Raw genomic sequence first — 6,369 nt, 5'->3', positions numbered from 1 at the left:
TTTTATTTATTTATTCATAGAGACACACACACACACACACAAAGGCAGAGACACAGGCAGAGGGAGAAGGCTCCATGCAGGGAGCCCGACGTGGGACTCGATCCCGGGTCTCCAGGATCACACCCTGGGCTGCAGGTGGTGCCAAACCGCTGTGCCACTGGGGCTGCCCATTGAGAATTTAGGAGTGCTTTAACAGTTCTGCTTAGTCTTTAATTAATATAATCTTGATTATTAATTGATTGGTTAATTAATTTTTAAGTTATCCTGCAAATGTTTATTGTGACCCTACGAGTTCAAAGTATTATGCTGAAAATTATAAAGAACATAGAAAAGAATAAAGCATTCATTTTCCTCTTTTTTTTAAAAAGATTTTATTTATTTATTTTAGAGAGAGAGCATGTGCATGGAGCCAGGGTAGGGACAGAGGGAGAAAGAATCTCAAGCAGACTCCCTGCTAAGTGAGGAGCCTTATATGGAGCTTGATCTCATGACCCTGAGATCATGACCTGAGCCAAAGTCAAGAGTCAGTCACTCCTCCCTCTTAAGAAGCTTAATATCTAGGGGTACCTGGGTGGCTCAGTTGGTTAAACGGCTGATTCTTGATTTTGGCTCAAGTAACGATCCCAGGGTCACAAGATCAAGCTCCAAGTCTGGCTCTGCACTGGTGAGTGTGGGGCCTGCTTAAGATTCTCTTTCTCCTCCTGCCCCTCCCCCCAAGAATGATTACAATCATGACAACCAGACAGAGGTAAATATCATTATTTATAGTGGAAAGGGGAAAAAAAGAACTTAAAGAGATATATATTTAGAGTAGTTAGCAAGATTTCCTCATGGAAAGTTAAAGTTAGGGAATTTAAAAGGTTTAAGTGCTTAGGATATAGTCCTGGGTATTGAGAACCCTCAGGATAGATAATCTTTTTTCCCCTAAGGAGGTCTTTTTGGTACATAAAGTTCTGAATTGAAGAATCCCTTTAATTATTACTATGCATGGATATTTGTTTTTTTTTTTTTTTCATGGATATTTGAATTAGTCTACCAAACAATTAAAATCAAAGTTCTGCTCTGCCAAGTAAGCAAAAGCAGGTAAGTAGCTCTTCTAACACAATTTTCCTTTAACAGACTTACTTCATTTTGTGTTTGCTAACACAGCACACCAGATTATAAATTCTGATGAAAGCAAGGGAGATACAGGATGATAATTTCTTAATTTATATATCTTTAACTTTTATTTGTTTTGTTTTTATTTATTTATGATAGTCACACAGAGAGAGAGAGAGGCAGAGACACAGGCAGAGGGAGAAGCAGGCTCCATGCACCAGGAGCCCGACGTGGGATTCGATCCCGGGTCTCCAGGATCGCGCCCTGGACCAAAGGCAGGCGCCAAACCGCTGCGCCACCCAGGGATCCCCCTATATCTTTAACTTTTAAATTAAAGATTTTATTTCATGCCCATTCATTGATATTTTATGTTTAAAAATCACCTAAATAAAAAAGGTAAATAGTAAGTCAGAAGTTCCCTGAACTACAACAAAATGCTGAAGTTGGCCCATAATGCAGTGAGAATGAATGGTAAAATATCTATCTTGTTCATTAGAATATAAGCCCATAAGCCACTCCTTTCACAGCATTCAGATCTTGTGAACAAGATGATCTGATGTGAGGATGGAGTTTTAACCAGCTATTGTTGCTTTTTTGGTTTAAACAAGACTTTCAATCCCATTTTGTGAGTGCCTGTTATTTTTCAAAGTCTGGTTACCTTATAATAAGCAGGTGCTAATGGAGTACAGGATATATATATATATATATATATATATATATATATATATATATATCATTGGATATATATGAACGTTGTATTTTTCTTGAGGGACAACACATATTCTTGGGACTTTTATTGAGTTACATTTTACTAGTCTTAAAATATTTAGTTATGTACTTAAAAGATACAGAGCATAGGTATTACATCCACAGAAAGTATTTTAGTCAGTGAATGTTCAATGTAGCAGGTAGAGATGAACTTAGCACGTCTTGTAGACTGAACTGGGAACAGACTCTTCAGCCATAAAATGCACTTAACAGTCTATTTAATAGTGGTGAGGTCCTTGAAAATGCAATATCCATGCTAATCTTGCCTTTTTCTAAATCACAGATGAAAAATAGGTCAGTTAGGTAGAGCCTTCTCTTTCTATTTAAAGTGTGACATTTAATCTATTTAAACAACTACCAAAACTTTATTAATTCATTGTAAGATAAGTGTGCTGAGAAAGTAGAGAACATTATTAAGACACAAGGTTTTCCAAAATTTGATCTGGATATCTTAGATCCCAATCCCAGGACCCAATACAATCTTGGGGTGGAGGGGCAGGGTTCAATCAAATCAGTAACACCAAGGAAGGACCAGAAAAAAAGCAACCCAGAATTCAATGAAATCCCCCACTGTGCAATGGCTTAAAGGAACTGAATATATATTTTTTAAATATTTTATTTATTTATTCACGAGAGACACACACAGAGAGAGAGAGAGAGAGAGAGAGGCAGAGACACAGGCAGAGGGAGAAGCAGGCTCCATGCAGGGAGCCTGACATGGGACTCGATTCCCGGTACACAGGATCACGCCCTGGACGGAAGGTGACGCTAAACCACTGAGCAACCCTGGCTGCCCAGGAACTGAATATTTTTTAAAGAGGCAAAAATTAGAAAAGGAACCTTTAGAGAAAGGTTTTCTACTTCCTTGATGCCTTTAGGGAAAATTCATTTGGAAAGAGTATACACAGAAAGCTTCTAGCAGATAACAAATCAAGGAGTCAAATTAGGGCTGAATGTAGATACCAGCTTTGGTGCATTTCTTTTAAACTACAATGTTCTGCAGAATTCTTTGGAGAGGAAAATGCAGGGTATGTGATAAATTGTAATTGCATTTCACTGGGGTGTATTTTGGAGAATGACTGTTCACACTTTTCTTAGTCCCTCTTATTTATTTGAATAGGATTTAGTACTCTCTGGCCCCACCCTCCCAATCAGCCCAAATGTATACCTAGGGTAATGCAATAGTTCCATTCTTTCCCAAGAACAATTATAAAGAATAAGTGCTCCAGTATTTGAAATGTAAACACAATGATCATCTATTACAGTTCTGGGTAGAGGTTTTAGAAAAAAAAATTCTTTTTGTTGTTTTTATTTTTTCTTATATACATTCTTGGGTTGCAAATTTGGGTGCTATAATTTAAGATGTTTTCCTCCTCCTAGCCTCCTGCTCCAGATCCTGAAAGAAATCCTAGGAAAGAAAGGGCACCTAGAGGTTATTTCTCCTGCTTAACTGACCACTGTGGATTCAACAGTAGTCTTATTCCAGAAAACTAACTCCATCAATTATAGAAAATAACTTTTTATAGAGTTTTTTCCAAACCTGTCTTCACTGCATATCTAGGAAGGATTATTTTCCTTCACACCATCAAAGCACCTAGGTTCTTCCTTTAGTTTTATGAGAATCATTCAGGTGATATGTAGTAGCTACTATTATTGGGCACATGTGGTATCTCATTTAGATTTTTTAATCCATGTTCCCAGGGGCAGAGTGCTGCTATTGACAATATCTGCCATCTCCCTTCTCATTAAAACCAAACCCCAACCCACTGTAAAACAAAATGGTGATAAAAAAAAAATCACACCTTACATATTTTGTGTCTTACCCTTCTCCTCAGTGCTCTTTTTTAGTTTGGCAATCTTTTTAAAAAATTGGTGAGCCAAAGCAAAAAATTGTGTAGAAAGCAAAGGCTTTATTTTGTGACTTATCCTGTTTCTCTGGTATGGACTTTCATCCTTTACTATAAGTAAAAATTTATTTAAAAATCTGACTTTAAATCTTGATGTATTTACTGTAAAATTTACAAGTTGGAACCTCCTACCATCTTGATTTATATTATTTTAAAATGGAGTTCTTACCATTTCCCTTGGGGAGACTTTTTGGTTTGAATAGCTCTTACTGCCAGGTTGCCTTCTTTATATTTAGCCCAAATTTTCATTTTCAAAGACCGTTTTAGATAAGTACCATGATAGCTCTAGCCAATGGATCTGTGTGTCACATAATAGAGTGTGACAATCCACTCAGTTGTGAAAGACACTGGAGATAAAGTAATAAAGTAGCATTTGTGTTATCACAGTGGCTTTACAAATGTAGTTAAACACTGACCCAACATTGTTACTCATTATTGGAAATTATAGATGTTTATAATTCTTCAAAATATGTTAAGTTATATCATATATCATATATTTAAATTTAAATTCAAAATCCGGTGATGAGAGAGATGTAGATTTGCAACACTCCTTGGAGGTTTGGGGACCATGAACCAATGAATACATTGCATTGCCACATTAAAGAACTCTTTTTATCTGTAAAGATATAAGCACCATCTTCCATTTTAGTAACTTAAAAACAGAGTTGTAAAATCTTATGATTTTAAAGAACTTAGATTTCCATGCCAAATTGTATCTGTAGACCTTTATAGATATATATATTTCATGTTTTATTTACATCTCAATATAAATAAAGATACAAAAATATGAACTTCTTAGAATTGTTCCTAGATCCTGTTACAACAGTGTTTGAATTATGTGGCAGGAACACGTATTATTTCTTTTATGGTCCATATCAACAAAATTATTTTATATGTATGATTTTATATATATACAGTTGAAAATTTTGAATTTGTATGAGAATATTAGAAGTGGCATCTGAAATTGACAGCAAAAATAATAACGATTTATTATCTCTTGGACTGTATAAAATGTTGGTCTATAGACTCCTTTTTTTTTTAAGATTTTATTTATTTATTTATGAGAGAGACAGAGACACAGGCAGAGGGAGAAGCAGGCTCCACGCAGGGAACCCAACATGGGACTCAATCCCGGGACTCCAATATCACACCCTAGGCCAAAGGCAGGCGCCAAACCGCTTAGCCACCCAGGGATCCCCTGGTCTATAGACGCCTTAAGAGCAGGCTATTTATGCAATAAATATTTGTTGAGTAAATGAGTATATCCATAAATAATTATAAACTACCTTAATTAGCTTCGTTTAAGCAATAAAGACATTTATTCTTTATTTTTTTAGATTTTATTTATTAGAGACACACAGAGAGAGAGAAAGAGAGACACAGGCAGAGGGAGAAGCAGGCTCCATGCAGGGAGCTCAACGTAGGACTCTCCAGGATCATGCCCTGGGCTGAAGGCGGTGCTAAACCGCTAAGCCACCAGGGCTGCCCCGCAATAAAGACATTTAAATCACTCTGTTCACAGTAGAAAATGATGTAGTTAGGGTTGATTCCACTTTGGTCCCATTCAAATATGAGGTAAGTTTCTGAAGTCCCAAAAGCAATTAGTCTCATCTATAAGGCTGTTCAGTGGTTTGAAACAAGGGTGACCGTGTGTGTATGTAAAAACTATTTGGCTACCCAGTGGAATAATTTGTATAACAAAGGCAGAATAACTGATTCTTTATTTACCAGTTTTCGAAATAAGTGGTTTACTAGCTTCCTCCATTGGTGATTTTTTAATATCATCATGAGCTCATGGAGAATGCAACGATTCCACAGACAATTCAAATTTGATGTGTTTCAATCCATTGGTTATTATGCTTACTGATGCTCAATGTGTCTCATTTATGGCCAGTAGGAGTTTCTTCAAGTTGGCTCCTGAGACTTTTTGACATTGGCTATAGTTTTTGATAGTTTCCTTGATAGTATAATAAAATGTCCCAGATTTTTGTATATTTATTTTTTCTCCAGACTTGTAACAAGTTAGCTATTTCTCCCAGAATCCTTGGTTCCTTATAATAGGATTGTATTTCAAGACACAATCTGTGTGCTTGTTATTTGGATCCACAATCTGGATGCTCATTATTACTGAGTTCATCTTTGTTTTAAGTCCTCTCAGTAAAAAAAGCTAGGCAGTATGTTTTCTATTTCCTCCCTTCCTCTCTCCCTTCTTTCTTTCCTTCCCTTCCATAATTCAGTAAAATAAATCATGAGTTTATTTTATTTTTTTAAATATTTTATTTATCTATTTATGAGAGACACAGAAAGAGAGGCAGAGACACAGGCAGAGGGAGAAGCAGGCTCCATGAAGGGAGCCTGATGTGGGACTCAATCCCAGGTCTTCAGGATCACGCCCTGGGTTGAAGGTGGTGCTAAACCGCTGACCCACCTGGGCTGCCCAAATCATGAGTTTATACTGATATTTAACTTCCATTTTACATCTTAACTCATTTCTCATACCAAGAATCTTGATATCAAAACACCAGCATGATACAATTTGAATTATCATATAAACCTTCATTTTCTTTATCCCACTTTACACATACAGCACTAGTCC

The sequence above is a fragment of the Canis lupus genome, chromosome 5 (assembly GCF_011100685.1).
Source record: "Canis lupus familiaris isolate Mischka breed German Shepherd chromosome 5, alternate assembly UU_Cfam_GSD_1.0, whole genome shotgun sequence".
Taxonomy (NCBI): Eukaryota; Metazoa; Chordata; class Mammalia; order Carnivora; family Canidae; genus Canis; species Canis lupus.
Note: the sequence above shows the minus strand (reverse complement) of the source record.